This window comes from Cibotium barometz, chromosome 22, assembly GCF_041138505.1.
Source record: "Cibotium barometz isolate CiBa-2024 chromosome 22, ASM4113850v1, whole genome shotgun sequence".
Lineage (NCBI taxonomy): Eukaryota > Viridiplantae > Streptophyta > Polypodiopsida > Cyatheales > Cibotiaceae > Cibotium > Cibotium barometz.
The window spans coordinates 21,493,614-21,510,089 of NC_141067.1; the positions used below are offsets into that span (position 1 = coordinate 21,493,614).

Genomic DNA, 16,476 nt, shown 5'->3' on the forward strand with positions numbered 1-16,476 from the left:
TTGGAAGATTCTTGCAAATGTGATTTCACTTTTTATATGGTCTTTGTGGGTCACCATTTTGATATGTAGGGTGAATTTGATGCCTCCCTAGCTAAAGAGCTTATGGAAATAAAGGACCCTACTCTCATAGCAAAAGAGAGGGAGAGCTTGGCTCGTAGTAGCAGAGCCAAGAAGGTGTACAAAGAACGACCATATAAGGTATGTGGCTTGTGATGATATTATGAAGTGGGTGTTGATGAGCTATTTTCTTTTAAAGATGTTGTCCATTGCAAATATGGCAAATGGCCAAGGGTTTATGTTAGATATCCGTAACGCCACTACGGGCGTTACCACGAGAGGGGACGGCCTCTGGCTCACCACCCAGCCATAGAGGAAGAATGAGGATTGCCCCTCATCCCCCAGGCTATATAGTGTGTGGCCTACCGTCCACACTAGCTTGTGACTCCGCATGGGCGTCCTCTCCCACTGAACCCCGGACATGGCCATCCGGTCTGCCGTCGGTCTCACAGGCATTACAGCCTACGTGACATTACCCCCCCTTAAGAAGAGTTTTCGTCCTCGAAAACAAACTGGGGAAACCTTTTGGAAACTGCACTACGGCGTTCCTAGGTTGCCACCTCCTCATCTCTATCTATCCATTTAACAAGTACCTCCTGGTACACTTTATGTCGGGTTTGTCTGTCACGATACTATAGAATCTTTTCAAATTCACCTTCTGCAAAGGTCACCTTTCTTCGTCCTTTATCCGAATAAGTTTTAGCGCGATCCTGAGCGCTACGAATGCTCTCTCGTGTGGCTCTGAGAATATCATTCATATCTTCAAGGAAATCCTTGACAGATTGAATCTTCTCCTTTTCTAGGCCTACAACCATCGGAGATCTCGGCTGGAATCCATACATTAACATGAATGGTGTAAATCCAGTCGCGCTGAGTGTTTGGAGCTGTTATAGGCAAACTCCAATAAGGGCAAGTACTCTTCCTAATTAGATTGCTTCTTACTAACATAAGAACGCAACATATCCTCTAGAATTTGGTTAACTCTTTCAGTTTGACCATCAGCCTCCGGATGATCTACCGTACTCATACTCAGAGTAGTATCCAACTTTTTGAAGATTTCCCTCCAAAAATGACTGTTGAACTTTCTATCTCTATCCGACACTATATCTGCGGGTAGGCCATATAGCTTGTAGAGATGTTCAATAAAGAGTTTTGCCAACTCTGGCATGTCCCACGTGTCCGGTCGAGCTCGACCGCCGCTACTACGGGCAATCCTACATGCCATTACAGAATAAAGAGTTTTCGTCCTCGAAAACAAACTAGGGAAGTTATTGGTAAGCAAATGTCTAGTGGTACTCACGCAAGCCGTGATTTGGTATTTCAACCAAAACCCCAAGGCAAATTTCATGCCTTGATTTTGCATCATGTCATTAGCACAGAAGCTAATGTACTGGAGAGCACTCTAGTAGCGCAAGTTCTCAGACTATGCTACTAGATATTTGTAGACTATGCTACCATGTTGCATCACCAACTTGTTAAAACTTCTCCTTGGAAAGCTCTACGGCCATAGGAGAAATAAACTAGAGCCAATCTAATCATGCATCACAAGGATTAGTTCCAAAGTTGAGAGATACTTTCTCTCTTAGAGTAACATCTTTGCACAAGCATATGCTCTAGAATCTTGTTGAGTTTCTAACTACCATCAATCTACGGATGGTTAAACTCCACTCTAACTCAGAGTAAATGTAAGTTTTGAAAATTTCCCTTCAAATATAACAATCAAACTTCCTATCTCTTATGCCATACTATATCTGCTTGCGGGCAGACCATATAGTATGTGGAGATGTTTGATAAAGATTCTTGCACCACTACGGGTGTCTGGAGTTACATCCAATCACTTACAACTCTTTGTTGCTATTACCAGACACATCCCTTCAAGTATTGTCTGGACTCACACAACTATTCGAGTTTATGTGATATTTGAGGATATCCCTCCTTTCCCTCAAGAAAGGTTTTTGTCCTCAAAAACTCTACTCTCAAGCGGACTACGCACTAGTGTCATAGGTCCAAGAACAAATCTAGACTGTGTTTAATATATTTTTATTCATGAGTCCTTCCAAGAAACTTTTAAACATCTTGCAACGAAGATGTGGTATAGTGTCTATGCACATATGGTGGTACTATTGATAAACTGCTTTGCAACAGATCAGTGGTTTCACACTTGTAACAAAGTGCTTCATTGTTGCATATTATTACCCTTCATAAGCAGTTACACACTTATGAATCATTTGGGTGGGTTGTACCATCTATCAAGAAAAATTCCAAACTACTAATAACCACATTATCAATCCACAGATAATGACTGAGCTTGCTGCGAAGCCATAGGTTGCTAGATAATTGATGGTAATTACACAAGCCCAATGTCTCATTACATCATACATTCAATATAAATGCAAACATCACAGTACTTCATGATGATGAACTTAGGAATTTCATCCTATCCCTGTTTGGTGTTGGTAGACTAATGAAAGGTGATTAATGGGAGTATCATGGATCAAGGCTCTGATACTATATTTGTGTTTGCATGATTAGAGCTCATGTTATGGTGGGTGGAAGGTGCCAATGATGTGAGTGTAGGAGTAGAACTTGTGCAAAGAGAGATGGAGGTTCAAGCCATCAAGATAGTACTTTTAGAGAGAGGCATAGAGAGAGAGTAAGAGGGAGAGGGAGAGAAAGATGTGATAGCTAATAATAGAGAGATATTGCATAACGCAACAATGATAATACTTTCACCATGTACAATGATTTATATAAGCACCAAAGTCCCATCTTATGTTCTCTTATTAAGAGGGTGTTCACACACCAGTGGGTGGACACTTAACTAGACTTTAAAATATCCAAAGAAAAATGTGCCTTTTGTCTCTACGTATGTAAGGGCATGAACAAATAAAAAGAGGAAGGATATTGGGTATATTCGTGGGGGCTGCACAATTAAGAAACCCTATGTATCACACCCTATGTATCACGTGTGTTCAAGCGGTATTTAAAAAACCCCTCACCTTTGATTTTTTCATGAATAAAATGGTCCCTTTTTCTCTATGCACTTGTAAGCTTTTTTCAAAATCGATTTTTAAAAAAACCCAAATGTAAATATATTGATGTGAATTTACCTTAACATTTCGAATTAAAAAACCCTTTTCGACGATGAACTCACATGCTATACTTACATATTTTTAGGTGAGAGACTGTGCAATGCAACAATGATTGTATTATGAGAACTGAGCTATGATAATATAGTCACCATGTACAATGCTTTCTATAGGCACCAAGGCGCCATCTTATGTTCTCTTATTTAAGAGGGTGTTCACACACTTACTAGACTTCAAAATATCCAAAGAAAAATGTGCCTTTTTTCTCAACGTGTGTAAGGGCTTGAACAAATAAAAAGAGGAAGGAAATTGGGTATGTCTCACCTACTATCACATCCACTCTCTTTGTGTCTCAACAAACCCAATAAAAAAAGATCCATCGTAAGCCAGAATTCACACCCATGTAGTCTAAACTCTAATATGTTAGCTTTGCAGCAGCAAGCTAAGACTTTGAAGGTTTCCTTGCCCTTCCAAGATAGGATTTAATTCCTTGGGAAGAAGAGTATAAGAAAATATAATCTCAGGTGGAATACTTATCACCCACTACCATGCCTTCCCCTCTCTCTCACACACACTCTAGTCTCCCCCCATCTCTCTCTCTCTCTCACACACACACACTCTAGTCTCCCCCCATCTCTCTCTCTCTCTCTCTCTTTCTCATGAATTGCATGACGTGAGAAAATCTTAAAACAAGCCTTTGGTCTGTGTGTGTGTAAAGGCACACACTTAGAGAGCTTAGGTTTGTTTCACCCCTACTAGCACATAGACCCCCCCTCTTTCTCTCACCCCTACTAACACATCTCTCTCTCTAAGATTCATAAGAGAAAAGGAAGGCGAGTCACAAATAACTCTCTCTCTCTAAAAGATTCATTTGAGAACAGGCACATTCACACCCGTGTCACATGTGGTCCCAACTTCCACGTCTCCTTCAACTTCGAGTCCTGCGTGGCACGTATGGCCGGCACGTCCGTGGCACGTATGGCCGGCACATCCGTGGCACGTAGACTACAGCGAGCGTCAGGATACAACATAAATCACAAGGTCTTGGCAGGAGACTACGTCAATCACTGTGACGTCCTCCCTTCCGGCAGATCAGATAGCGGGAACGTCGACCGGGTCTGTGGAAGCGGGACTCTTTCTTAGAGCGGATAGGACTGGTTCCTTGGAGAGCGGATGATAAGACTCGTTCTTTCCAGCCAGCGGCGTCGTGCAGCATATAAATACGACGTCAGGCGCATGAGGATCGGCGTAGCCTATTCTTCTGATCATCTATCTCCAATATCACAGCTTTCGCTCCTCATCATCTCCAATATCCCAGCGCGCTCACAGTCCGCAAGCCACAGCTATGGCAGCAGCTAGCAGCTTGCTGCTTCTACTGGCGGTGATGCTCATGTCTCCGCTCATATTAGAAGTGAGGGCCGCGGATGAAGACCCTCTGCAGGACTTCTGTGTGGCGGATAACACCAGCATGATCACCCTCAACGGGTTCGCCTGCAAGCCGGCCGATGAGGTGCAGGACGCCGACTTCAAGTTCACGATGCTTGAGCATCGCGCCAAACCTATCAAAGGGCTGGGCGTGTCCGTCAACCTGGCCAGTGCAGCCAACTTCTTTGCTCTCAACACGCAGGGCCTGTCCATCGCCCGCATCGACTTCGACCCCAAGGGATTAAACCCGCCCCACGTTCATCCCCGCGCCACCGAGGTGCTCTTCCTGGCCGAGGGCACGCTCAAGGTGGGCTTCGTCACCGCCACGCCCAACAATACCCTCTTTGAGCAGACCCTCTCCCCCGGCGATCTCTTTGTCTTCCCTCGTGGCCTTGTGCACTTCCAGCTCAACCCCGACAAGCACCAATCCGCCCTCGCCATCTCCGCCCTCAATAGCCAGAACCCGGGCACCTCGCAACTCGCCGCCGCTCTCTTCGACGCCTACCCACCCCTCCCCGAGGAGGTGCTAGAGATAGCCTTCGGCATCAACAAGGATGAGGTGGAAAGCCTCATTGCCAGCGTCGGCAAAACCCTTTCTTAGCTTGATTAGACGCCGCCAACTTATACACGCACACTCTCGTGACTAAACTAGTTCTCTCTCGTGAATATTTCTTTTGAAATAATGACTCTGTTTTCTTATCTCACGTGATTATTGACAAAAAAAAAAAAAACTACATGGGCCATGGCCTCACAAAATTTTATGAATATTGCCCATTGTGTAACTAGGTTTTAAAAACTTGATTATCACGTTTTTAGAATATAACTATACCTTTACAGCTTATACACACACTCATAGGTTTATGAAAAAGAGAGAGAGATTTTGAGAGAGAGAGAGAGAGAGAGAGAGAGAGAGAGAGAATGTGTTCTTCATAATCAATCGAGATGATTGAGATCTAGATTGAGATTCAAATCAAGACTCTGAGTGAGATCAAGGTCAAGATTGAGGTGTGAGACAAATATTGTGCCTGGTTATATTGTTTGGGAAATTTCATTTTAAGTCCCTACAGAGGCTAGAATGTGCAAAATTGTTATATTTGAGTCTCTGCAAGATGAGAGTGCAAGTGTGAGTGTGAGTGTGTTATAATAATTCTCTAAGATTAAAATTGTGATAAGCTCTCTACTACTACTACAGAGGTTAAAAGAGTCTCTACAGAGATGCGAGTGCAATGCGAGTGATGGATCGCGGGTGGTCGGATGGATCAAGCTTCTTTTAGAGTAATACATGTCATTAATGAAGAAAACATAAGTTGTTGATAATGCACAAACTGTGAATGGGAGGTATAATTGGATATCTTACCCTTACAATGTCATGCCTCATTTTTGGGATTCTCCCCAATGGGATAATCCAACCACCAAGGGCAATATTTCTTCTCCCAATCACTAAGCCCATGATCTTGCATCCAAGAGGGGAAAATGCATCCCTTCCTAGAAGAATCTATCCACTCCTCCACAAAATCTGGCATATCCTCAATAGAGTGCTCATCATGTAGCTTCACTCATTAGGGGACATTTGAACATATTTTGGGACTTTTACTAATGAAAGTAATTAACAGACCAATAGGAATAGAGGATTGTGCACATTTGGTCTCCTTTGAATATAGGGAGGGAGACTAGGCTATAGGGAGGGGGACTAGGCTTTTAGTATTAATAATTATACTTGTCCCTTTAAAAAAGTAGGGGGTTTAGGGTAGGTATGGTCCCACCATTTTCGTGGCTCAAAAAATCCTTAAAATTTTGAAATTTTTGAGATCCCCCCAAAACTCACTTTCCCCCCCAAAAACCCATCTCAAATTTCATTGTAGTCAAAAATTTTATTTTCAAGTCCGCTTTCCCTCTTGAACGTCCAAATCAAACTCTTTCTCCCTTCCTCTTCCATCTTTATCTCATTTGCCCAACCCTAATGAAACCATTAAAGCCCGAAACCCTAAACTTTCTCCTCCATCTTAATCTCCCTCCCTTCTCGGAGCTCCATCTCTTTCATCTTCAAGGCTCCCGTAAAACCCTAGTTTGCACATCATCTTTGATCTCTTTCATTTTTACTCTAACCCTAACCTTTCTATTCTAGCTTCCAAGAAGATATGGCCACACCAAGAAGACTAAAAGACGAGATCGAGGAGATATCCCTGCACAACAAGAAGGACGATGATGGTGCTTGGGTGGGAGAGGCATTTCGTAAGCTCACTTGCGTTTATCTATAGCCTGCTGTAATCGGCCTCACCGAGCTCTACGTCAAAATGTATTGGAGCACCATTGGAAAGGTCGTTTACAAGGCTTCAAGAAGGCAAGCAATGGAAAACTAGTGGCCATGGTACAACATGTTTACAGAGCACGAGATATCCATGTTTGCCAACAAACTCGATTTCCATGCAATTGTAAGTATCGCGGGTAGAAAGGGATATGTGAGATTTTATAACAGAGATGTTTCAATCTAAGTGAACTTTTTTCTTGTTTGCAGATATTTTTCCTTCAAACATGGTAGAGGAGCAGCTATTGGAAAGCCTTACTGGAACATTTCAAGCATTGCATGATGCAGACATTGGTGAGCCAATGTTTTCTTGTAGGTCATTTTGGAGGTTATTCATAGGGTCTTTTAGTAGAGAGAGAAAAAGGAGCGCATCCAATCAGGAAGAAGGCAACGTTACATTGAAAAATAGGTTATTTCTTTTTTCTAAATCCAAAAAATCTTCTTTTTCACCTCAAAATATGCTCTACTTACACTTGATAGTCACTTTTCACACCCGAATGCATTAAACACACCTACACTTTTGTAGGGAGGGAAACTTCTATTCGTATCTATGTATTAAATACACATCTTTGCAAAGGAGGAAAAATTCCCTCCTTCTCAAACTTCCTCTTGGGCTTAAACAATATCTCACGCTCTTTTCATTTCCTCTATCTTCTGCTGCACTCCATTTTCTGAAGCTTTTGCCTTTTGTACTCCATTTCTTCTTGAAAAGATGGGTAGCAAATCTCATTTTATATCATCTCGATTTTGCCCCGCTAATGCCATCATAGATGATTCAATTCCTAGGGCAAGGAGACCAAGATCATCAGTGTTTGCTATACTTGTATCCAACTCTCTCAATGTGCAAAATCAGTGGACTGAAGTTCTAATCACCAAGGGCACATGGTTCCTTATGCAGTCAAGGAAGAGAAGAAAGACAAGCAACAAGAATACATTTAGGGCATCATGGAAAGGAAGAGTGAAAGACTTCAAGATAGAGCCTGGAAGGAAAACCATCAAGGAAGTCCTAGTGCAGCATATATATATATGCATAATGAGCTTGTGCTTGAGAATCCAAATGACATAAAATTACCCTCGCATAGACCAAACTGTAGGTTAATCTATTCCTTGTCAATCTTTCATTTTCTCATAATGGTCTAATGAACTATGTAAACTGTCCACGTCTATGGTTGAAGATGTGTACCCCTTAACTCATATGAGGAGTGGGAGCCAGTTCAGTGCATCATTGGAATTATGAATGTGGTTCACGCACACATTGGTTGGCTACAGTATGAGGGAAGGAGAAACAAAAGCCTTGTAGATGCAGGAATCTTTTTCTATGATCATTTCTATCGTCTGCTAAACAAGAAACACAATCATGGTTTCTTGGAAGAGCTACCTTTGCAAGCTGAGTGGAACTACATGGATTGGCCTATCCCATACCCCTCAGTAAAGGGGTCTGCAAAGAGCAACCTCTTCAAGGATGTGCAACGCTCTCTACGAGGGATCATTCCAACTCATGTCATAAAAATCATTGTTTACCTACCAATTACTATGTTCGCAAAACTTTTTAGCTTATTTTAGGTGAAGATAGCGAGAACCATGCTCGTCCTCGCAAGCAAAGCTTTGGACACATTCCTCTTAGTAAGACTTCTTGATAAGGGATGGCCGAGTAAAGCTTTTGACGATATCCATTGTAACATTGCACTGGAGACAATAGTTACGAAGTACATGATTGCAACTCAAACTTTCATCTTGTCCTTCTGGTATAGCAGGTTATGTTACATCAATGGAGAGTTGGTACCAATGGATCAGGAAGCCGCAAGTGGTGCAATGGATGACAAAGTCATACACATTGAAGTGAGTGATGAAGCTTCAACACTGGTGACAATTGTTTCTATACGAGAGAAATGCAATTTACAACAGCTAAGGAAGGATATTGTCGAAGAATTCTTGCAAGACACACCGGCACACTTTAATTTCATTCACAATGGAAGAAAGGTCCTCCTTAGAAGGGAGCAACTAATACAATGTAAAGAATTGGGTAACACAGTCAAAATCATTCCTACTTGACAATACTCACTCCAATGTACTCTCCTGACATAATTAATCAAGTCTATCTTATTAATGACACTCCTACTTGAGATTACAAATTTGAATGTACTCTTTTAACATAATTAATCAAAAGCCTTTTGTTCGAGGTAGTACTTTTAAAAAACAAGACAATGTATACTATTTTCCAAGACACATTACTTGAGTAAGAATAGAACAGTTGAAGACATTACATTACAAAAAAGCAATTCTCATTACATAATCTTGTACAAAGTCTTTTGATTTGTACAATCCATCTAAATATGGAATCAATTGTTCTTCCAAATAAACATCATCTGCATTACCTTTGAAAGGAAGGGGTGATATCCATGTTCCAATGGGATTATACATAGCCTTCTTAGGGGTATCGTCAATTAATAATGTATTTGTGGGATTATACGAGTGTTGGATAGCCACATAGCGCTTCATAAGTAAGGGCACCCCAAGTTTGTTGGGAAGAAAAATACCTGGGTCAATGTAATAGTGCCCTTGGTCATATACAAAATACAATTTTGTTTCCTCAATCTTAGATTGTCTCAAAACTAGTGTGATAAGAGGCCTCAAATTATGCGTCATCATTGAGAACCAGATGGGCAATCTAAAGTGCTTAGTTACAATGTTGATAAATTAATACAGTTTAGGCCTTAGCATGACATGCATTTCCCCGACTTTGTAATTCCCTGTAACACTTGGTCCAAAGCTCTTGGGCTATCTTTTGAGCAGCAATCCATTAACATCCAAGATGATAAGCCTCCTTAGCATCTGGAACCATTATTGACATGATTCTAATCAATCTGAATATGATTGAAACTTATAATCATTTGTTAAGTGACAAAAACAGCTAATAGAAACAATTCTTAAAATTGAGTTGGTTACATTACATCAGGTAAATTAGGCTTGGGATCTTCATCAAGCTTGGGATCCTCATCAGATTTAGGTTCTTCAATCATTGTTCACCTCCATACTAGGTCCCGGCTCGGCCTTTGCAGTCTACTTCACGTCTCTCTTCTCTTTAGGCTTTGGCTCTACCTCTTCAGCTTGCTCTACCTCATCAGCCTTGGGATGTTCAATGTTAACCTCCACATTGGACATTGGCTCTGCCTCTATGTGCTCAAAGGGCTTTGGCTTACCCCCTACAGCCTGAAGGAGCACCTCGACGCCTGCAGGATCGGGGAATTCGGGCTAGTTCTCCTCAAACATCTTTGTTCTATTCTTTAGTATTAATCGTATCTGGTCACTTTGTATTGCTCCACATAGTTCCTATCAAAAAAACAAAATTCACAATGTCAAACCACAAATCTAGCTAAATCAACGTCCACCCAATGATTCTTCCACTTACCTTGGACATGAAGGGATTCTTGGAGAAGAGACTCTGGAGAATATATTCTGCATGTATCATCGATCTCCATCCACCACAGGAGTGTGAGTCTCCTTGCTTGGGCACTTGAACAGGCTTGACCTCTGATTTGTACAGTTCATAGTCTCCATATAGGGAACCAAGAACATGAAGAAACCTTTTTATACACTTGCATAATATATAAGCTTTCACAATAAGATACATTACCAACTTCAAGGAGCCATAGATACTAGAGAAAGGTGCTTTGAATGTTTACTGACAGGCCTAACTCAGGATGTGACCTTGGTACTGAATGAAGAGTCCACACGATTCTCTTATCCAATTCTATAACGGCAAGGCTCCAATGGTTCCTACAAAAGAAGAAATATCTAAGACTAAGGCATCCCCTATCTATTAGATGCATATAACTAAAAAGATAGAGGAGTAACGTACCTTGATTCGTATGGAAAAATTAATACGGTAACCTCCAGCATGTTCAAATAGGTGAACCACTTTTGAATCTCTTGCTAGGAAGTACTCCTTCTTCTTAGCAGTGGTGCCAGCTGAGAGTTAAGAATAAACACCTCAGAATGGCTCTCACGTGGAAGCTGGCACTTTATTAAACTGTAAAAACAAGGGTAACTCATTGAGGAAAAAGGGAAGAACTAACGGAAGGACCATATTATCAGAAAATGCAATTTGCATACCTACTTTAAATAGATGTATAGGATAGTATCTGTGATTTGTGATGTCCTATCCATCAAAGTTCTTACATCCGCGATGTCAAGAGAGAGCTATCGCTCACCATCTTCCATATTCACGAAGACAAAAATTTCCCCTTGCAAGCTCCTTAACATCTCCAGGTTGACTGACTCCAACTCTTCTGTTTCTTTGATGTACTGTTCTTGGAGATTCTTTGGGTTCGTTTCTACTTATTGATCCTTGTCTTTTCTTGCCTTGTGCTCTTCCTCCCATCTAGCCTCCCATTCTGCCCTGGCTCTTGTGTTAATATCATGTGTAATCTCTACAGTTTTTATTTTATCCTGAGGAGCTCTTGCTCTGGTGGAATCATGAGAATGCTTTTCATCTTTGGGTCTATAAGCTCTGCAGGGCCTAGAGGCTTCTCATACCTCCACCTAAGCCTCTTCAGTGTCTCACTATCCTTGGGCATTATAGTCATCCTATGTGTGTGGGCACACACAACACACAGGTCATTGGAACTTGTACTCTATGAGAAAGTCTTCAGCAGCCTCTGATAGACAGAGCAAGGCTGTCCTCTTCCACCTTAGGCTCCAGTTCTCACATATAGACCTGCACACCCTCTAGAAAGGGAGCTTGGGAACACATAACTCTACACAATTCTGCGCCTTCCTGATCTCCCTCAGAATGTAGAAGTTTTGTGAAAATCTCCTTCCTGTGTAGCTAGGTTTTAAAAACTTGATTATCACGTTTTTAGAATATAAATATATCTTTACAACTTATACACACTCATAGGTTTATGAAAAATAGAGATAGATATTGAGAGAGAGAGAGAGAGAGAGAGAGAGAGAGAGAGAGAGAGAGAGAGAGAGAACATGTGTTCTTCATAAATCAATCGAGATGATTGAGATCTAGATTGAGATTCAAATCAAGACTCTAAGTGAGATCAAGGTCAAGATTGAGGTTGAGACAAATATTGTGCTTGGTTATATTGTTTGGGAAATTTCATTTTAAGTCCCTATAGAGGCTAGAATGTGCAAAATTGTTATATTTGAGTCTCTGCAAGACGAGAGTGAAAGTGTGAGTGTGAGTGTGAGTGTGAGTGTGTTATAACAATTTTCTAAGATTAAAATTGTGATAAGCCCTTTACTACTACAGAGGTTAAAAGAGTCTCTACAGAGATACAAGTGATGGATCACGGGTGGTCGGATGGATCAAGCTTCTTTTAGAGTAATACATGTCATTAATGAAGAAAACATAAGTTGTTGATAATGCACAAACTGTGAATGGGAGGTATAATTGGATATCTTACCCTTATAATGACATGCATGCCTCATTTTTGGGATTCTTCCCAATGGGATAATCCAACCACCAAGGGAAATATTCCTTCTCCCAATCACTAAGCCCATGATCTTGCATCTAAGAGGGAAAAATGCATCCCTTCCTAGAAGAATCTATCCACCACTCCTCCACAAAATCTGGCATATCCTCATCAATAGAGTGCTCATCATGTAGCTTCACCATTGTGTAGCTAGGTTTTAAAAACTTGATTATCATGTTTTTAGAATATAACTATACCTTTACAACTCATACACACTCATAGGTTTATGAAAACGAGAGATAGAGAGAGAGAGAGAGAGAGAGAGAGAGAGAGAAACACAAGGCATCTCTGTAGAGGCATTCAAGATGTTTGGCTTTGAAGGATTTCACCTCTCTTAGAGATGTCGATTGAAAGCTTTTAAGCAAGGCTACATAGAATTCAAGGAATGACAATTCTAAGATCGATCTTTCTTTTGCCATTGCTTCACTTGGTTTTGTTTTTTAGAAACATCTCGTAGCATGATCCATCTTCCAGTATGTTGTCATCTAAACGTACCGCTTCTTTACAACATTGATCGAATGTTTTCGGGTTGGATACAACGAGTGATCAAGTTGTGTAACTTGTTATTCTTTAAGCCATCATGAAACATCTCTTCAATTGAGAATCATTGAAGTTCTCCCATGACTCACATCGTGAGTCCAAGAGTTTTATTTGAAGGATAAAGTCTTTAATGGTTTCATTTGGTTTACGCCGCTCAATCAAATAGAGTTCTTTCGCTACACTCCACTGATCACCTTGTCTTGAAAAGTTGTGGATAAAGACTAACTTTAAGGTTTTGAAGTTGGTCTTGGTCGCCCGGCGGCATCAATGTGATAAACCATCGACTAGCTTTTCCTTCTAAGCGTAGGTTCAACACATGTACCTTGGTAGGGTAGTTTGGATTTCCAAAGAAAGGTTTTTCCGACACAAAATATTTTTAAGAAATAGTAAATTTTTAAATTAAATAATATGAACTTTAAAAATAATATTATTTATCTAATTTCAAAACATAATCCTTTAAAATTGGTGATTTTATATTAATAAGTTATATATATTTTATTATTTAAAATTTTATATTTTCTTTTTCTTTTTTTAAAAATACTAAAAATATACTAAATTAACTTTTTCAAAAATATATTTTTGAAAAAAATAGGAAGGTGGGAAGGAGGTGCCACGTGTCATAGGCGTGCATGCCACGTGGCATTTTCTTAACATGTGGTACTATTATGGCTGATGTGGCATGCCATGTCAGCAAGTGCGAGGTGGCATGCAAAGGTGGAAAGAAGATGTGGCATTAATGATGACTAGGATGATGAGGTGGAAAGTCAACTAGGTTGACCATGTTGACATGGAGAGTGGAGGTGACAAGGTGCTTATGTGGATCTGATGTGGACATAAAGCGGTATGCATATATAAGATTTGTGTTTACCCAAGCCTCACACATGGCATGATATCTAGGCTTTGAAGTTTACCAAGCCTAGATTTCCAAACCTAACTAGGATTGGTTTTAGACTTGAAAAGAGGAGAGTGGACACAATATGGAAATTTTCACTGGGGAGGATTGAAAATGAACCTTTCCATACTTAAATTAAGCTAAATTTTTTTAATAAATTCATGGTAATAAGTATATTGATCCTTCCTAGAGTTTTTAGATTGAAAGATTCAATATTTAATTTTCTAGAATTAAATTACAATTGATTTAATAGGCCTCTAACAGTCATAACAAATTTTCCAAAGTAAATCTACAAAAATCCAACCGTTAGATTTATAATTTTACCTTAGATCCACATTCTACTTATCTTCCCTAGGTAGATGTGATGGGAGGACAAAATAGTATGTTTTTTAACAATTCTAATGCCTTTTAAATAATATACAAAATAGTAGAATACATCAAAAATTACTCAATAAATCAAGTTAAGCTCTATGTTATTTGAATTTGTGATATGCAAATTGGAAACATCATATGAGTAATAATGTAAAAGTTATAGGTAATTTACTCACATTCAGTGTACCTATCCAAACCTCCGACAGGGCCTGTATACAATTTTGGTTCCCAAAGAAAAGGGGATTTGCAATTATTGGATATTCGATCAAATTATAGTTTTAGTTGCCCAACTTTGCATATGATGTTTCATTAGAAGACCTTGAAGTGAAACTCCTTGGCTAACTAAGAGAGATTCGCTATTCTTGTTGAAAAAATGCTTGTTTTCAGGCTAAACCCAAGGGCGCCCACTAAACGAAACTAGATAACTTCATCTTGCAAACCACCCAATAATGATTTTGGTTGAGACTGAACTCCCGAGATGTGGCAAGGCTAACAACATTTCTCTCTATAAAGATAAAAATTATTCTAATTGGAATCTGGCTGAGAGGAAACCCCCGACTCGGGCTTAATTTAAAAGATTGGGTGGAGACAGAATGCAAGCCAATGCCACAATCAATGAGCGATTACCTTTGCCTCTCAACAAGGAGGATCTAGAATTGGTTGGACGAAGGCAAGGAGGAAGGATGACTTGCCCGAACTAGTTGAAACTCTTGTTAATTAGATGGGAAAGTATTATGAGAGTGACGATCGAATGCAACCCTTCCAAATTATGGTGCATATGGGATATTAAGCTCTTTCAATCCTTGATGTTTGTGTCAAAGTAAGTATCTTCACTCACGAATCAATGTTGGAAAAATGGAAAAAACTGGCCTTAGAGTATAAAAACCTCATTGAATGGCTAATGGTACCATGTCATGGCCTATGGGAGTTTTGCACAACCTGGAGATGAAAGCCTTCTTGTTCCAATATTGCGATATGTTTGCAGTCATGAGTTTTATTGGGCACATAGATTCATACGATGTGATTCTTGGTAGACCTTTTATGACTGCAACAAAAAGTAAGTTTGCTTTTCAAGTTGGCAAGTGGCCCTGAGGGTGTGGGTTTCATCCTTTTTCTTCTTCATCACTCAATGTTTTTGCAGAGATTTCATATGCCTTTAAGTCATACAATACTGGCCATAGAAGGGGTGCCTGTGAGTCTATGATTTCTTCCAACATTGTTGGAAGAAGGGAGAGATCAAACAAAGACCCGGCTCCCTCATAGATTTATAGCACTCAAAATGAGGAGGTGGATCCAAAAGTCCCATCTCAAACCGAGCAAGGTGACAACATGATGCTCATCTCTGATACAGCCACTGTGGTGTGGATAGGCCACCGAACCACCTACCTCCCTTCGGTAATGATGTTCCAAAGAGAATTTTGGAGGAGGTGATTGAGAGTTTTGTCATAATTCATACCTCTTTGTAGGCTCATGGAGAATTTTCCATAAGGGTTGTTGGTCCCGGGACTAACGGACTTGTAAACATCTTTGAGAAATCAGGTTATAGTGCGTTGGGATGTCCATTTGTAGTCTCCTTCAAGAAACCTGGCCATGATCAAGAAATCATGTTTGAAAATGATTTGAACGAATGGGGGCCATTGTGGAGAGAGGTGAACAAGGAGTTTGAGAAAAATCTTCCACCCGAGTGGGAAGATCTTCGAGGCAAGAAGTTTGTTATTTGGGATGGGAACCGTAGACTCATAACTTGGCTCACAATGATCAATACTCTCGTAAGTTGTTCAAAGCTAGTACTATACTCTTAATTGTGCCCATAATCTTGAGGATTGTCTCTTTACTATTTTTGTGACCTCTTTTCAATTATTAGAGTAATCCATGGTCAACTGGAGGTATTGCAAGGTGAAGTGCCAATTTGTGAATGTGGGTTGGAGAACAGAGGGTTGGAGAACAGAGGGTGAGTTAATGTCAGCCTTGAAAGCTCAAATTGAGTGAGAGACTAGTCTCTTTGTTTTTTGGGATGTTGTGAAGTATAGGCTTTACGATAGCTCTTTGTCTCATATGAGGTTTGCTTTATGTGTACATTATGTTAATAAGAATGCTTTCTTTATGTTTTTGTTGTGTTTTTGCCTTGTGTAGAGTTGGAAGAACAACCGTGAGCACAAATTATGGTCAAAAAATATTCCTTTTTGAAAAACTTGGAATGGCAAACAAGGTCTCTTTAATGAAAGGGTTTCAACCAGAGTGGATGCAATGGAAAGAGCTAGAGCTATCATATGAGAGAAAAGCAAACAAGGACTCTTGGTATAATGCTCT

At 40.2% G+C, this 16,476-nt stretch overlaps 1 pseudogene; it reads left to right on the forward strand.

Annotated features, from left to right (window-relative positions):
- The first annotated feature begins 4,491 nt into the window (after positions 1-4,491).
- Positions 4,492-5,172, forward strand: LOC147626395 (germin-like protein 8-5 pseudogene; annotated as a pseudogene).
- The last annotated feature ends 11,304 nt before the right edge of the window (positions 5,173-16,476 follow it).